This window comes from Caretta caretta, chromosome 5, assembly GCF_965140235.1.
Source record: "Caretta caretta isolate rCarCar2 chromosome 5, rCarCar1.hap1, whole genome shotgun sequence".
In the NCBI taxonomy this organism is placed as follows: Eukaryota; Metazoa; Chordata; order Testudines; family Cheloniidae; genus Caretta; species Caretta caretta.
Window position 1 is genome coordinate 114,977,896 of NC_134210.1, and position 18,787 is coordinate 114,996,682.

At 42.1% G+C, this 18,787-nt stretch overlaps 1 long non-coding RNA gene across 1 annotated transcript in view; it reads left to right on the top strand.

Annotated features, from left to right (window-relative positions):
* LOC125637097 (uncharacterized) overlaps positions 1 to 18,086 on the top strand; it is a 75,413-nt gene extending 57,327 nt beyond the window's left edge. Inside the window, exons 3-4 of the long non-coding RNA XR_012668641.1 lie at positions 11,562 to 11,707; positions 11,875 to 18,086. This is a non-coding gene — a long non-coding RNA (uncharacterized LOC125637097). The remainder of the gene's footprint in view (positions 1 to 11,561; positions 11,708 to 11,874) is intronic.
* Positions 18,087 to 18,787: the final 701 nt, after the last annotated feature.

Consider the following 18,787-nt stretch of genomic DNA (forward strand, 5'->3'; position numbering starts at 1 on the left):
ATCCCTTGATGTAAAGTATGTATAGACCCACACAAATAACTGGTAACATCTAATTAAACTAAACTGCAATCAACAGATTTTATCTTTTGACTACTGTGTACCAGGGAAGCTTTATCTGTTGAAAATTAACTGTAAGATTGGCTTGACTTTTTAAAGGCACTATGTGAGTTTCTCATTAGCCTTATTATCATTTCTGAATCATAAATATGTAAATGATGAGTTTCACACGGGAGATTTAATTCTGTGCTCTTATTTCTGATGAGCTGGAAATACACTCTGGCTCTGTCAGATAATTGGTAACACTGCACACCAAAAGGCATTTCCCTACGCTTCATCAGAAACAGCTGAAATTAAAGAAGGCAGCACTGTTACATCTTTGACAGTTTTGTAACACCAACTTGTTAAAGTTTTAACTCAGCCATTAATATAGCTTATGAATTATTAATACAATTTCTATGTCATAAATTTAAAAAAAAACTGGAGGTTTGAGCCTGGAGTATAAACGCTCTGGGAAAGAGTTCTCCCCCCCCCCCTTTTTATTTTTTGATCTGCTTTTGAAACAAAACACACCCATTTAATTTGAGTAAAGGGGAGGGAAAGTCTCCAGCTAGTATTTGCAATGAGTTTGTCTAAAGATTGCAAGTCCCAAACCAAGCTCTTTTTACTGGCAACAATTTTTTTCCCCTGAGCTGTGGAGATAAATGTGTTTGTTTCAAGTAATAGCCTTACAAATTGATGGAATGACAAAGTGAGTGGATGTCTCAAAAGTAAATGTTTGTTTGGCAAAGCTCTGTAAAATATTCGCCATGAAACACAAAACCACGTGAAATGCGGATGACTTCAAGTTTCATTAAAACACTGAATTTAGACCAGGGTAATTGAAACATTCAGGGATTTTTTAAAAAACAAAAAGCAAAAACACAAAACTGGGCTGAGTTATGGGTTCACATCAAAAGCATGTCAGCTCCATGGTTTTGAATTATTTCAATGTAAAACAAGGTGGAAATGTAGCTGTTTCCATAAAGTTTTGCAGAACAAAATGCAAAATTTAAAGAGGTGAAAAAGTGTAAAATGGAGTGAAAGTTCAGAAGAAGTCCCTAAGCCTGTTCAGTTCTTGGCCTCCCATATGACGGAGGGTTCCAGCTGTGATTTTGTGAGTGAGAGAGAGCGTGTGCGCACACACACCTGGGTGAGTGAACTGACACATCTGCACTAAGAATTGGATTGAAGCCACAATGTCTACACTGCACAGTAAGGCCTGAGGGCAACCATCCAGGTTGAGCATCTGGGGTCTCAGCACTCCCACCCCTGGAAAGCCATACCTGCATTACTGTGTCCTCAGTGTTTCTGCACTCACCCATCTGTGTCTGGGGCATAGGGTTCTTTGTGCTGAGACACTCTAGGATTCTTTCCTAGTAAACTGGGTCAATTGCTGGAGAACTTCCAGTCTTCCACCAACTCCCTGTTTGTCTCTAACATATACTGTGGAAGCACATATAAAAGGCTTACCGTCCAAGTGCGTACCTACGGTCCTGGAAAGGTTTGTAAGCCCATTCTGATGCCAGTACTGATGCAGCTTTACTGCAACTGGTACCCAATTTAGCTTGGGTATGTCTACAGGTGCTGCAATTACACCTCTGACTGCAGTGTAGACATATCCTAAGAGCTTACACCGATAGGTAAACTAGAAAGAAGACTGCTTCACCTTCTCTAGTATTTAGGGAGCACAACCACCATTCTGGCTATACCCTGTGCAGGATGTTCATGGGATGGGACTTCCTGTTTCTGTCTCTCCCTTTTTCACTGTTCCTTATGATCTGATCAGAGCAGACAGGACAACGGCTTTTAAGGTGAACCTGAAATACCCATACCCAGTAAACAGCTTGTGTACTCAATTTCTCTCTTTCTCAAAAGAGCATACACAATGAAACAATCAAAACCATCGTTGTCTAATGCTAATCAGTGGTACCTTTGCCTTCTGGATACCTAAGCTATGTTCAAGGTAGAGCTGGGTTTGGGGAACACCGACAAATTACAGACACTTTTTCTGAACTTTTTTATGTCCCACCCCCCAACGTTTTTCAAAAATTAAAAATGTCAGCCATCTTTATGGCTTGTTGGCAAGTGGAAAAAAATTCCTCAAAATAGGTTTTGGGAGCTGGGTTCTTTGTCAAAAATTAAAAATATTTTGACCAGCTCTAATTAAATGTGACCATTAGTAAACCATGTTGAAGGAATGAGAGTTAATATACAGTGCAAGGTTTTGGCATGACATGAAAGGGCCCAATGTAATTTGAAGGCCAATGTTTTCATACTTGGCTGCCTAAAGCCACTGTAATAAATGGCCTCCATTTAACAGGTGTTAAGTACAGATAGCCTACATTGACTTCAGTGAGAGTTGCGAGTGTCTTTCATCTTGAAATGGCCAATTAATTTCTTAGGGTGAAAATCAGTTGTTTTCTATGTGGCTTCCTTTCTTTGGCCTTATACCTTGGTAATATTTATGAAATGCAAGTATTAAGAAACAGTAAAATAGGGACAACCATAAATTATCTATGAAATATTGACTTGCTCCATAAACTGCACAGGTATTGAAACTGGACTTTCCTACTCTTATTTCCACTGGAATAAAAATTTACAACCTTTCAGATTATATTTTTTCCAATCATAGTGTTTCCTGGCTATCAAAGCTACGTGAGCCAAATTCACCCCAGAAGAGCCAAACTGAGTGTAACTATTGACTCCAACAGTGACGTTATGATTGAGTTTATTGAAATTCACTAATCCAAAGTGCTGGGTGCTGAATTTGCTAATTAAACTTCTGGTGAAGATACAATGCTCAGTTTGTAATCTCACTATTATTTCCATGGTAACAAAATGCAATGTCACAAGCAGAGGCTTATTGGCATCTTTGCTGTTTGGCATGCAGCCTCCAGGGTTGCCTAGTGTCAGATATGCCATGGGGCTACTTTGTGATTTCAGTAGAACTTGGGGGGGGGGGGGGCAGAGGGGAGAGAGGGTTTGAGAGAAATCAATGGGATGCTGCCACAACGGAGAACTACCTGTTCATTAGTTATGGCTACAGTAAAGGACCAATTCAAGTACAAGAAGCTGCAGCTAAGCTGTGAGAAAGCAAATGCAATTATCATCACTAATAGCAAACAATGTCCCAATATATCTGTATGGATCAGGTAAATGACAGACAGATCCAGGTGATGGATGCAGCATAAAATAGGTGTTAAATTAGGGATTCTCAATCTTATTCATAGTGTGGCCCACATGGCAACATGTTCATGGACCATCTCCCTTTCAGCTGGTGACCTAACAACATTCTTGCTGCAATTGCTTACATAGAAAACTAATATTAGGCAAGTATTTAAGCTCTCTTTGAATTCAGTTTACCAGCTGGAACCCAGTTAAGGCACTAACTATCATGTGACGAACCAGAGCTCTATCTGCTACAGGCAAGTGCTCTATAAGACTACAGTTTGCAACAAACCACAGCGGGAGAGAGAGGATAACAAGTTCTCCTTTTAGTTGAAAAGTGTGTGTTAAATGTGTGTGGACTCCACTGCAGCCCCTGAAATTGTGGCTGCAAAGTTTTCACAAGCAATTATTTGCTCACAAATGAGTATTGTATGTGCAAGGTTTGTAGCTTTGAAAGCACAGAACCTGTATGTACAATTTTAAGAGTCAATTTTACAAATATAGCCATTTGGGGAAGATTTTAAAAGGAGGCCTGAAGTTCGTGTGCAAAAATATGAGTAGAGAGTTATCACAACTCAGCGCATAAAAAAAAATCAGACTTCTGCACATACAAATGAGTATTTAAAAATCTAAATGCTCTATTTCCACTCACAATTGTGGTTATCACATGCACAAATGTTGAGAATGCAAATACAAGTTCATATTTATGGAAGACCAGGTTTTTCCATCTACTTAAAATTTGGCCTTTTGTGACATCATCAGCATAATCACTAGTAATTCAAGATTTGACAAATGTTCATGGAGCATGAATGCCTGGAAATTGGGGTGGTACCAAGACAGTACAAGGAATTAATAAAGAGACACCCTGCAACTACTGTCTCAGACAGAAAAAGCCTCACTGACTTATCCTGTGGTCTCATCTTTCAGCTGAAGTCATTTTTAGCCATTCTACATCTGAGACAAAGATGGAAGCTCTCTTCTGCAACCTTGAGCTTTCATGGGATGCCCTGCCTTTAGTTCGGATCCTGAGAAAATTACAGCCTCTTGATTCATTTAGCAATTTTTTTTCCATATGTTTACTACTTTCACCAGTGGGATTCTGTAATATATATTATCTTTTCTCCCCTGTAGCCTTGTTCTTTAATCTTTATTCAACAGATATGCATGTCATCATTTCAGGGAGATAGCAATCTAATTTTAGGGAACACAGAGAGAGAGAGAGAGAGAGAGATATGCACTCAGGTTCAAATGGAAGAGACTATAATCAGGGTGACATGGAATCTCTAGGTCTAGTCTCAAAGTATTTTAATGTGGACTGCCTGTGGTTGAAGGAGAAAAGATGACATTTGTTTTATGTCTGCGGAAATCAGTTTACACTAGGCTTAGTCTCTGTAGTTTGGTTTTTTTTTAAATTCATCCTTCAATAATTTTTTAACATCTCAAGCATAATTAGCAGTTGATGCGGTAAACAAAGCCAAGCAAAGCACTGCTTTTGTCTTGTATTACATTTGTTTTAAAATCACAAACCAGCAGGGGCTGGTTCCTTCTTTCCACCCCCCCCCCCCCCCCCCCCGACTTTCAGCCTGCTCACAATTTTTCTCTTGTTATTCAAGGGAACAAATATATGGCTTTAGTAGGGTACAACAACAGAAATACCCAAGCCTTCAAACTAGCGTAAACCTAGATGATTCCAACTTGGTGTTCACCCCCAACCCTGAATCTCACATCAGGGAGAATTTCCTCAAACATTAGAGTAAGCCATACATTTGCCCTCTTCTGCTTTGAGTCACACAATGATGATCATGGATTCTGGTGTTTCTTGCATAATAATGGCACTGATGGCAAGTTTACTTCTGAATTTTTACTATGATGAGGGAGTGGCCTCTCCAAAATTAAGATTTACTGTCCATTCTAAGCCTGATTTTGGCCCCCCATTTTACAAACTTTAAAAAAAAGCTTCCAAGTTTGCATATGTGGTTTGTGGACAGCAGGAAACATTTTTGCCCAAATGTAGGATGACTCAGATAAATCATTTTTAGAATATTAGGGTTGGAAAGGACCTCAGGAGGTCATCTAGTCCAACTCCCTGCTCAAAGCAGGACCAATCCCCAATTTTTCCCCAGATCCCTAAATGGCCCCCTCAAGGATTGAACTCACAACCCTGGGTTTAGCAGGCCAATGCTCAAACCACTGAGCTATCCCTCCCCCCAAAGACTGAATTCAGGAGGGGCCTGCGGGGGAGGAGTAGGGAGAGAATGTTCATGTATTGAAAATTATTCAAAAACTATTTTTGAAAGGTCTTATTTAAAAAAAAAGGACAAGGTGAAACTTATTTGTAAGACCTTAATAAGATCTAGGGCCACATTCTTGGTCCTTTTCTATCCTGTTTGTGCTTCCTTGGTGGAGCACAGGGCACAAGGAGCTGTCTTAACTAGGCAGAGGAGGATTCCCCTTGCTTAGGGCTTTCCCCATGTGGTAAAACTAGTATAGATGTCCTTACACCAGCATCTCATGGTCATCCCACCATATGTTTTATGCTGGGTGGGGCAGGGGAGGAAGTAATTCCAACACAATAACCCATTCCTGCCATCTTCTCAAGCACCCATGGAATCTTCATCACCTCTGCACTCCTTCCTCAGCTTCATGGCTTCTGTGTCTATGGCAGCAGAGCCACGGGGAGAAACAGTTAAACCTCTCTTCTTACCAACTCCACCTACTGCTGTCTTGCGAAATGAAGTCATGCCTCTGCTGCTGTCACCTGGAGGTATTTTGGGGCAGTGAAAAGGGTTCAGAATCCCCCTCTCGTATTTGTGTGTGAAACAGCTCTCCTTTACCTCCATGTCCCTGGGTCTAATACACCACGTATCTTTCCCATCTCTGTCTGTAGCCTTCTCTCACTAGGGATCCCTCAGGGGCAACATGTCATGGAGGCTTCTCCACCAGCAGACTCTTCACTAACACTTCCTGCAAGGAACTTTGCACTTGGACTCCTTATCAAAGAAAACAAATAATTGGTCATGAAGAGTATATGGTTCCAGTCTGGAAAAATTAAGATCCATCAGATTTGAGCTAAGGAAATTGAAAGAGGGGAGCGAGTATACCGTGGACACTGGTTTTGATAGATCCTTGCTGTGGACCTGTCTATCTCAACTAATTTATAAAGGTAATATTTTCAGAAGGGCCTCAGTGACTTGCGTTCCTGAGTCTAATTTTCAAAAGCAAAATAGGCATTAGGAGCCCAAACCCTTAAGGGTGTGGCTACATAACACCTCATGCTAATGGGGCTTGGGCTGCTTCATTGCAGTGTAGACCTATGGGCTTGCGCTGGAGCCTGGGTTCTAGGACTTTGAGGGGTGAGAGAGCGTGATATAAAGTTATGAATTTGGGGTGGCTTTATTACTCACAAGGAGCAAAGTGACAGTGAGTTATATGGTAATTCCAAGTAGGTGACAAAGAAAGACAGTCCAGTGGTTAGGGCACTAGGTGATTTGGGCACCTTTAGTTCAAGACCCTACTCCTCCATACTCTTCCTGCATGACTCTGGGCAAGTCACTTAGCCTTTTCGTGCCTCAGTTTCGCATCTACAAAATGGGAATAGCAGCACTTCCCTACCTCACAGGATTTATTATGAGGAGATATATCTATATAAAGATTATGAGGAATTCAGGTACTACAGTAATGAAGACCAAAAAACCAGCATAGCTAATAATGCCTCTGATGTGCAGAAGTGCTTTGCTAAATCAGAACCAAAACCTTTCAATCTAACCCCACAGTCAGGTATTTTCTGTATACCACACAATCTACAAAAAGATATTTAGTAAGGTTTTAGAGAGTTTTCAGTGGCTTTTTTGTTTGTTTTTGAATTAAGACCACTACTTGTTTTCCTCCACCAATAAAGCCTGGTGACTAAATAATCATGAGTCCAGTGCTTAGAAGGAGGGTGCGGGTGGGTTGATGGAAGATTAAAACTAAGGCATTCTAAATAGCTTTTCTATACATACCACTGACATATTTATAATAGGACGATTTGGACAACTCAGGGAGAGAAGTGCAGTATTGGCTAGAAACAAGTACTGTATCTAATTCATTCCTTGCCAGATGTATGAAGTCCCTTATCTAGATCTGTGGTGTTATAAGATATTGGACTTTAAACCTGTCACTGGTCCAGGACATTCCCATCCTATGCCTCAAGCCAGTGTAACTTTTGGGGGATGGGGGAAAAGAAATTCCACATTTGAGGGAAAGGATGACATTTCTCTGGTACATTGCTGTGTTTTTTTTTTAAAATAAACAGCTGATTGAAGCAGCTTACAGAGGTTTTGGATGTTATAGTTTCAGTGGAGACAGCTCAGCAGGCAGAATGCAGGTGATGCACATAAAGGGGCATTGTTAATACTTTTATTACATCTGTTGCCTACGTATATATGTGGTAGGATTTTCAAAGGAGCCAGACACCCAAATCCACTGACATTTGATGCCCACATATAATACATACATGTGTGTGATCACACACAAATATGTAATGTAGTTCTGTGTTTACCTATATACTCCATTCAATGCATGTCAGTGTCAATGTTATTCTTTTGTGTAAGAGTGTTGTTGTTATATACCTAGGTCACTTTTCTTTGAATTCTCCTCTTGTCATGCAAATTGTCAGCATGGTCCACAATTATGAAGAATCCCTGATTGTAAAATAATAAGAGTAAAGTCAGTAGGAGACTGACAGGTGAATTTATAATGCATTTATAGTGTGAAGCTGTCCATTTAACCCTTAACAATATTCATTTTCTTCACAGTGTGCAAACCTTGTCAGTGGTTTGAAAAAGCTATGAATTTAAATAACCTTAAGCAGTTTGAGAAATTAATAATTTGATAGGTATATCTGGCAGACTTTTTAAATGTCTCACTTCCTCCCCATCACCACCGCCCAATAATTTGCTTCAGGGTTTTTGCCAAATTTGGGATTACAAAGAAATGGAGAGGGGGAAGGGGTATGTGTGGAGGGAAATCAAACAATCAATTTTTTTTATTTGCCAAACGCCACCTTTAGAATGGATTCAGAAGTACAGACTCAGCCCTCTCTCTCCTCCTTCCTGCATGGATTGATCTGAAAGTTAAAGGAGTGTTAAAGAAGAAAAAGACTTTTTTTTAGAGCTTATCAAAATGAATATTTAATCTGATTCAGATTAAATTGGTGAGTTGTTGGCACCTCTCAAGCCAGTCTTTATTGTTCTGTGATGCTTAATGCTTATTTCAATATTAATGCAGATAGTGACAGCCTTGCTAAAGCACTTTGACTGACAGCCCAGAGGTGGGGGCTTTAGTGAGAGGAACAGAACAAATAGTTTCCCCTCTGGCTGCAGGCTGTGAATGCAGAAAAGCCTGATAGCGACAGGTGAAGCATAGTTACCAGGTTCAGATCAACTCAACCTGCCTGTGTTTTTGGTGATTTACACACCAGGCTCTCTTTGCTGAACAGAGGGTTTTTGGCTGAGCAGGTGTAAAACTAAAACATATCTGTCTCCTGCTGAAAGTGTTCCCACTACAGTACAGTTAAAGGTTTATTTGAATTGGATACACAGGACAGAGTAGCCAGTGCCACAGTTTACAGAGATGTGCACAGTATAAACCGCAGTAAGTATAGCAGACAACTCCCTGCTCTAAACTTTCATCTTTTTATATCCAGCAGGCAGAGTAGGTGTGAAAGAAGACTGTGTAAGTGAGTGTAGGTGGAAGCCAAGGTTCTGCACAGGGCTGTGAAAGCTTCACAGAAACCTACTTTTATGAGATGCTAGCTTTTAAAAAAGGAAATTAGAGGGATGCAGTATGTCAAAGGGAAAGCTACCAGCATGCTGCAGTGAGACCAGGTGGAAGCTGTTGACTCACCTCTTACAAGGAGCTGGAATTAACACAGACCCTTAATTAATATAGCCAACTATCAACTGTGCTGAATACATTGGGTCAGATTCACCACTGTGTTGTGAATGTCATGTAATGCCAACAACCCAGGTGGGCTGTCAATTGTGGGGATTGAACCTTGGAGTTCTGAATCTTGATGTGGGAGCCTTTACTGCCTGAGCTAAAAGACCTACCACTCACAGCTGAATTTGTAGCAGGGTCATTCATCGCTAGGAGACCTAGCCACTACCAGCAGAGGACAGTGTACCTTATGGAATGGACACGGCTTCCATCTAGGGTAACCAGGTAGCAAGTGTGAAAAATCAGGACACCTTTTTGGGGGGGGGCAAGGGATGTATTTGCATATACAAGACAAAACCCCTAGTATCATGACATATGGTTACCCTACTTCCATCCAGTTTTAAGCTAATCCAAACACAGTGATAAATTAAGCCCAATGAATGCTATCAGCTTTATTTAGCCCTCTGGTTTGATTCCTATGTAAACCAAGGCACCTTTACATCACTGACAACATAAAGGAATCTTAAAGTAGAGGTGACTGTAATTTACTCCCAGTTTAAAGCAGCCTTAGTGTAAATGGGATGAGACTCAGGCCCTGGGGAGTTAGTGTCCTAATAGAAGACTGCATAGGAGAAGACTCAAGCCCTCTGACTGGGCATCTTGCCAGAACTAATTGGAAACCCTGTCTCACAAAGCACTGAATCTTGCATAGAAGGTGGGATTCGAGTGTTTTGGTAAATGAGGTTTTCTCCCCCAATGGAAAATTCCAACTTGTCACCAAAAAACAAAATGTTTTCAGACAACAACATTTATCCGTTTGACAGTTTTCACCCAAAATGCCCTCAGTGAAGCTCTTGGTTTTCAGATGAAAATTTGATTTTTTTGGGAGGGGGGAGAAATAGACAATTTGTGATTTTTTAAGTGAAAAACCAATTTTTGGTCAAAAAAGTTTAAATGGAAAATTTTCAGCTAGCCCATATTGGGACAGGTAGTATGGGCTCAGTTTCTACTTGGGCTGGTTCAAAGGTCTACTCATCTTTTGAAGAGGATCACTAGTTTTCTGGGGTTTAATGGACCTAATACCTGATATGAGTAATTCTCACTTCCAAGTACCTCCTGTTGACTTTGGCTCCGTGTCCTTGCTACGTATATCAGGCAGGTTGAGGGGAGTACTGGCAGTTACACTAGCTGAGAGGAATGGGCTGGCAGTTTGCAAATAGATGTGAAAAACTCTCACCATGGTGTTGGGGTGATATGAGAAGTGAATTGAGATACATACATTTGGGAAGTGCAAGAAGATTAAGTGAGGAAAAAGCAAAGTAGGAGTGACAAAACAATCTCCAACTGGTTTTATATAATTTTCATCCAGCATTTTGCAAACTATTTGTGTTTGAGAAGATCTCCTGTTTGTAAATTTTAAGTTAACAGTCATCACTCTCTCATGTTCTATTGCTGATAACGTGACAGGAGCCACACCATACCATTGCTGTTGAGAACAGCACAGTAACTAATTATGCAATAGGAATGAGCAAAATGTACCTTTTTTTTTTTCAAAGAAAAACATTTGGAGTTCTGTAATGGCATGGCACCCACCTCTCACAAACACCCCATTTGGTCTGGTGTGTCTGCAAGTCTTTAATAGTCCTGGCAGTGGTATTGGGCTGTACCCACAGAGCTTCCTTCCTTCTGTATCCACAGAGGCAACAGTGGCCCAATCTGAGGCCAGAAGGGCCCAGAGAATGCAAAAACAAGTAGTTCAGATCCCCTTCTTGGGGTTTATCATTGTCCAGTTATAGGCCACTTCCCCAGTAGTGTATTGGGGTACCTGGGCTCACCCATTACTCCAGGTCCCAGCCCAGAGGCCCTAAGACTAGCAGTGTCCCTGCAACAAAACTGCTTTCAGTTCCCCGGGCCACTTCTCTCCCCCCGCCCCCGCCTTCACCAGAGCTTCACCCTTACCTCAGGGCTCTTTATATTCAGGCCCAGCAGCCAGCTGGCCATCCAGGAGCTCTTCCTGCTCCCCAACTCCCTGCCAGCATTGAGCTATCCATGGTACTGCAATTCCCTTTAGCCAGCCAGGAACACTATCTACACACCTCTGACTCCAACAAAGAACTGACTGTGGGCTGCACTTCAACTCCTTTTAAACTAGCCTGCAACTCTCTGATTGGCTAGCCCCTTGCAGCCTCTCCCGGATTGGCTGTTTCCTGCGCAGTCTCTCTAGGCTGCTTGGAGGACTTAGCTCCAATGCTCCTTTCCTGGGGAATCCTCAGATCATTATTTACAGACTTCAAGTTACAGAGAATCCACCATTTACACTAGCTTAAACCTGCAAGTATCCCGTGCCCGAGGCTACAAAGGAATCTCCTTCCCCCAGGGAATTGGCTGGTTTTAATCAAACCTTTCCACTAAATATCTTTTGTCTCCTCCTCCAGGTCAGCAGCTTGGTGCACCAACCTACTGAGATAAGATGCCTTCCCATTAAGATGCCTTAAATCCAGTCCTGCTACCGAGAGGAATACCAGGCCAGTCTGAGCTCTATGAATCTATGCAGTACCCAAGCAGTTATTTCACTCCTCAGGTCAGTACCATCCCTACCTATACATTTTGTTTTTAATTAACAATGTTCATGTGACCATTTGCTATTATTTTCAATAGGCAATACAATACTTTTGGAAATAATTTAACTTTCTTATTCGATCCATTTAAAAATAATTCTTTTTAACATTAACATGCATCTTTCTATAGAGGACTAAAGGCCTGATACAAAGCCCACTGATGGCGATGGAAGACTGTCTCTTTCCTTCAACAGACTTTGAAGCTGACCTTAAATGTGTTGCTGAGCTAGGAGTAATAGAGGAGTTGCCAGTCCTGGTCCCAGTCTGGAGAGTTCTGAGTGCCTTCAGCTACTGAGAGTTAAGCTCAAATCAAGAAACTTGCAAGATCAGGTACTCTCTATGATACAGGCAACATGAACCTAGGATCTACCCTTCTCTTCCCCCCACCCCCATATCTTCTTGTTTCTGTCAGTTTCAACAACTCTACTGGATTCATACTAGGAATTATGTCTGTTTATATGAAATTCACTGGTGGTATTTTAGTGATTTCCATAAGCCTGAAGAGGAAAAATAGTTTGACCTCTGAACACACACAAGCCTGATGGTCTCATGGCATAGAGGGGCTTAAGACCTCATCCCCCTCCTTTTGAAATAAATGAAAAGAATGGCTACAATGGGAGCTGGGTAATGTCCTCAATTTTCAGAGTTCACTTCTGCGTCATAGTTTGCTCCAAAGGCCCCTGGCCATATTGTCCCACTTAAACATTGCGTGCAAGTCCCTATGACAGAGTTGCTCCTGCAGATTAAGGACAGTTTATGGATTCAAGTAAGCAGTGCATGGAGCCCATAGTGACCAGACAGTATTGTGGACATTAGTCAGACTGCATTTGTTGAATGAACCTTGCTGAGCAAGTTTTTTCCTCTTTTTTATTTTTCTCCACATTCATTTTAGTTCACATTGCATACTGGAGACCTGAGACTTAATGTTGTTTAGAAGAGAGTTTATTATGAAAGGAGTAATCAACTGGCTGCTATGTATGTAAGAGGGATTTACAGCTGAGAAATGCTTTGCAGAGATCCCAAAAGCTCACCCACAGAGAGGTTTCCTTATAGCTCATCATGTATAAACAACCCTGGCTTCAGTCCTGCAATGTGATCTAAGCGGGTGAACCTTTACACCTTTGACTTTCGTGGGATTTCAAGTAGGAGTACCGCCTGATTACAGATGTCTGTGCACATAGATCAAACTGCAGAATTAGGGCCTATGAGAGTTCCAGTTCAAGTCTTAACTGTGCAAGTGTGTAGACTTCACACACACAAAAATCCACTCACACGGAATAGGCAGAAATCTCTGCAAATCAACGAAAATAAGTTAGATTTTTTTTAACTTAACCAAGTGCAGCATCTGTACAATTATTTTAGAAGAGAAAAATATCCCAATAGCTTCTCTATGGCATTTGCATGGCTGAAAATTCTACTGTAATAAAAATTATGCTGCAAGACTGGAAGTGACATGATGTTTGTAGCCCTAGCCTACACTTAGATCAAGCCTACATTACAATTAAAGACAACAACAATGTGCATTCTGCTCAATTTAACCACCGTTGTTCAAAATAAAGTTACAGTGAACAATGACAAAGGGTTGATACGCTACACGAGAGAGCTTGCCTTTTAAGTCAAAGCTGAAGAAATACAATGCAAGGGAGGCAGTCTTTATTGCGAGCCTCCCAAACAATTTAATTAGGGTAAAAACAAAGAGAAAAATACCAATCAGGAGTTATTTTTTTTGTTGATTCAATCTTCAAAGCATCTTCTTTTCCAAAAGCTGGCTCTTTTCTTGCAATAGTCAAAGGGGTAAAGGGAAATCTGTCTCCATTTTATGTATGCTAACACCTGACAAGACTTACATGTGCATTAGGTCTTTAGAACAGACTGCAGCCTGGTCTTTGTGCTGGGGTCTACTTAAGTACAGTGGTATATATGAATCTTTGATCTCCAAGAAATTGTGGGATCAAAGTATTCACTGTTTTGGTTATAAATCTGTTCTAAAATCAACTGATTATAGTTCTGGCCAAGGAAAAGAACCTGGTACAAATGCCTTTGAACTCATGTCATTCCAGGTAGTCGGTGCACTTTTGAGTTAATTAGCATTTCTTTGAACTTAATTTCTTTACTGTTGCATGGTCTGGAATAGATATCAGTCACTAATAATCTATTTCAAATTCATTTTCAGTGCTGCTATTTTGCAAGCAGAGTATGAGATATGAGCAGAAATTTGCTGCTGTGTAAAGCTAGTCTCCTAACAGTTCCTAATGTGTAGTTCTCAACTATTATTAATTGGCAAGCCTTCATCCTAAAGCAAACACTCATTTCTACACTATAAAATGAAGTTGTTAGGTCAATTTACAACATTGTTAGTGTCCACACTATCCTCCTCATCTGGAGTGCTTCCACTGAATTAAGAGGGGCAGTGCAGGGGTCGGAGAGCCCTAGCTCGCAGCTCCCTGCCAGGAGCCTGGCTTCCCCCCTAGGCTGTCGGTGCCGCACTGCCAGGAGCCAGGCTATCCCACCCCCCCACAAGCTCCTGGCAGGGAGCTCTGCACCTGGAGTCCAGGTGGCTCCCATGGGGAGCCTGAGTGGAGTCACTGGGCTCCCCAGGGGAAGCTAGGAGCCTCCAAGGCAGCACCCAATGGGGAATCCAGGTCACAGCACGGCTAGGAGCAGGGAGTCCAGGCAGCAGCTAGGCTCTGGGGAGCCGGGACCCAGGGACAGCCTGGCTCCAAGTGAGAGCAGGGTGGGCACAGCCTGGCCGGGAGCGGGGAACCTAGGGGGCATCTGGGCTCTATCTGGCACCCCCATCTGCACAGGGGTGACAGCCTGTCTTTCTTGTCAATTTCATGGCTCCAGAAGAAGTGGAATCCTGAGACTATATTAAGGATATACTCCTCTTCATCCATCACCACCTCCTGTCTAGTCTCTTTATCACATACCCTACAGAGGTGCCCTATGCCTGTTAGAGAACATCTACACAGCAATTAAACACATGCAGCTTCCCTGGGTCAGCTGACCCAGACTCGCAAGGCTTGGGCTTCCGGGCTGTAAAACTGCTGTGTAGACATTCAGGCTCAGGCTGGATCCCAAGCTCTGGGACCCATGCCATGGGTCTATTCCAGCGTATATGTACCCTTAGGCAGCACCTACTCCCTAATGCTGCTCACCAGATGACATGGGGCTTCCATGCGGGTATATTGCCTACTGCATAATTACAATGAGGAACTCTTCCCATAGTTAGTTTTCTCTTGCAGTCCAAACTCAGTGAGCTTAACTCCTGGAGCACATATTCTTATTCAGGCAATAGCTGTCCACTTCAACACTGGTAGCTCCATCTTACACTCTGTGCTCTACTTCCTTCCCATCCCTGAGGGCATCTTACTAACCCTGTTGCATTGGTTTTATACATACACATTATATATGTGGGTTTCAAATATTTCCAAATTACTCTGTATATGACTGCTTTTCTGTGTGTGAGTGTGTATTGTTATGGGTTGAGTTAAATCTCACTTAAGCTGGTGAGTGTAACAGTCATCTTTCATTCAGGAGAAGTGTAAAAGCAATTGAGCTCCTTTATGGAACCAGATAGCAGAAAACAATAGGAGCACCACCCAAAACATGGGCATATTGCAAGACTCCAATAGAAACTATCATAGAACTGCAGGGTTTTTCTTGGGGCTGATATAGAAAGTGCAGGGGCTAGGTATTGATTAGTGGAGGTGTGCGCAAGAGAAGCAGCAAGAAATGCCAGAGAAACAGAGAAGGAGAAGAAAGCCAAGGACACAGAAGCATTGGTGGGGCAGCCCTGAGAAAAAGCTTAGTGAGAAGACTTTGGGGGTACAAGGATGGTTGAAGAGAGACTTGGAACTGTGAGCAAAGAAAGGATCTTGCTAGATTCCTATTGTATTCAGGGAAACAGGGCTTTGTTTACATTCTTTGTAAATAAACAGGATGCCATTAAAGAAACCTGACTCTGCCATCAATTTTTCCAAATGGAAACAACCTGCTAGACCTAATTTTTCGATAAGTACTCAGGCATAAAAAGGGTAACAGTGTTCTAAACCCACATGCATACATACGTGCATACATGCATACCACATGCATACATACATAATATACACAAAAAACCAAATCATATGCAGGGAGATGTGCAAAAATTCAAACTCACATACACACAGCACAGATTATCACCACCTGCGTTGTCCTCTTATCAACATCTTCATGCCACCACTTTTTAGCACAAAAGTCATGTTCTTAACGAGAGCCACTGGGAGAAAAATACACAAAATTCACTCACAAACACATGCAGCTCATTAGAAGTTTAGCATTATAAATACAAGTAATACTTTGTCTCAAAGAGCATCTGTGGCTCCTCCATTGCCCACCTATGAACCTCAGTAGAATATGGTTTTGATTTGAAAGGAAGCACAATTTTTTTTAGGTGGGGGATGTACGTAATTTGGATTCTTTCCCCACTTTTACAGAAAGAGAAATTACTATTTAAATTACAAATTTGAAGTTGTGTTTGAGGTGGGAAGATGCCATAAATTGTAACTTCACCCTAGGGTACTGTGGAAGGGTCACTCACTACCCATAGCACTGCCTTGTGGCCAGGCATGGTGTAGCAACCTCTTCAGCTCTAGCTCCCCTGTCTACAACCACTCCAAGTCTGCCCCTTCTCGTCACTCAGCCATCGAACCAGGTCTGACCCCTTCCACAGTAATAAACAATCCAACATACGAATAGTCCAGTGACTTTATGCCAGATCTTCAGCCTTACCTGGGCTCAATAGTCCTGCATCGCACCCCTGCATCAAAAGGGTTTTACACTCCCTCCCTTGGAGGCAGGTAGAACCCAGGCCCTCTCTCTTCTCTGGGTTCCAGGCCAGGACCCTCTACTAAGCAGCTAAGGTTTGCTCCCTCAGACTCACTCTCGCTACCCTACAGTCACTTGCTACATTCATCTGCCACCAGGGTCCTCTCAAGCAGCAGCTGCTCATTCCAGTGTTTTGTTCTGGGAGGTCCCAGCTCTTTGCACTGCTTCCTCCCCTAGTCTGTGGATGGTGAAGAGTCCTCCTCAGATACCCTGACAGCAGCCCCTCTCTGCCTGAGCTGCAACTTTTTATCCCATTTGTTGCTGGTCAAATAATGAGCTGCAGCTGGAGAAGTAGCCACTCAGTCCATTATCCCCTTGGTGGCTGTTGCATCATCAGGTCTATAGATCCCATCACAGGTACTACTCTCTTTCACCTTCCCCAGACTCCAAGAATGAGGAACACAGACTGTTTTGGTGCACACTGTGATACATACAGTTGCGTTCCTGGTCAACGGAGGGAACTGCATACTGTTAGTTTTCAGACATTTGACCAATTGTTAGCCCTAACTGCATTCATGACATGGAATCCTCATCTGCGTGCCTCCTATATGGCAATGCACACTGGGGAACTTTTAGTGCACAGCAACAGGGTCCCCAGGGGCACTTAGTGTGCAGCATGCTTGAGCACTGTAGTTTTACATTCCAGCTTGCTGTGTACCAACTGCACATTTAGATATTCCCCATGTGATGCAAGGCAAGTCACTTAAACCAAATTTTTCACCGACTGTCACAAATTGTGCATTCCTCATTTCCTAGATGACCAACTTGAGACCTTAGGGCTTTATGGAAGTGGTGAGCACTCAAAACTGCAGTTGAAGTACACGGGAGCTGTGCTTTGAACATATGAAGCGCTATATAATGCTAAGCATTCTGAAAACTGAAGTGTCTCAAATTGGGCAACCAAAATTAGTGGGTGCTTTTTGTCCTTAATCTCTCTGTGCCTCAGCTCCCCGTCTGTAAAATGGGGACACAGTAATTGTGAAGATAAATTAATGAATGTTTATGAAGCACTCAGATACTATAATGGTGAGCACCATAGAAAACCCTATGAAGGAATTAATAGTTCTGTCTTCAGAACAGAGTTTGAATAGTGTGCAGCAAGTAAGACGCGGGGCTAAACATCAAACGTAGAGGATAAAACAAAACATTGAATAGTTGCGTATTAACAGAGTACTATCCATTCTGTGCACTGAATGAAGCCTGTGGAAATTTTTTTATGTAATCATGTAATTAAAGACTGTTTCATAATTCATATGCACAAGGAGGGCAAATTAAGATTGCAAAGTCAAGAGCACAAAAATGTTTTCTACATGAGTGCTATAATTATTTATAAACAGTCTTAATGATAAGTCCTGTGCCAGCAATTATAAAAAGTCTGACCAACATTTTTATGAACATAGAAACCAAGCATAGAGATCCAAGATATCTATTTCGGCCCCACCTCTACTGCTTCTTGATTAATAGTTTTCATCTTTTCTGGACTAAAACCATTAATTTCTCCAGCACAATATTCAATCATAAAGAGAATCATAGAATCACAGAATATCAGGATTGGAAGGGACCTCAGGAGGTCATCTAGTCCAACCCCTGCTCAAAGCAGGACCAATCCCCAACTAAATCATCCCAGCCAGGGCTTTGTCAAGCCTGACGTTAAAAACCTCAAAGGAAGGAGATTCCCCCACCTCCCTAGGTAACACATTCCAGTGCTTCACCACCCTCCTAGTGAAAAAGTTTTTTTCCCAATATCCAACCTAAACCTCCCCCACTGCAACTTGAGACCATTACTCCTCGTTCTGTCATCCTCTCCCACTGAGAACAGTCTAGATCCATCCTCTTTGCAACCCCCTTTCAGGTAGTTGAAAGCAGCTATCAAATCCCCCCTCATTCTTCTCTTCTGCAGACTAAACAATCCCAGTTCCCTCAGCCTCTCCTCATAACTCATGTGTTCCAGTCCCCTAATCATTTTTGTTGCCCTCTGCTGGACGCTTTCCAATTTTTTCCCATCCTTCTTGTAGTGTGGGGCCCAAAACTGGACACAGTACTCCAGATGAGGCCTCACCAAAGTCGAATAGAGGGGGACAATCACGTCCCTTGATCTGCTGGCAATGCCCCCTACTTATACATCCCAAAATGCCATTGGCCTTCTTGGCAACAACGGCATGCTGTTGAGTCATATC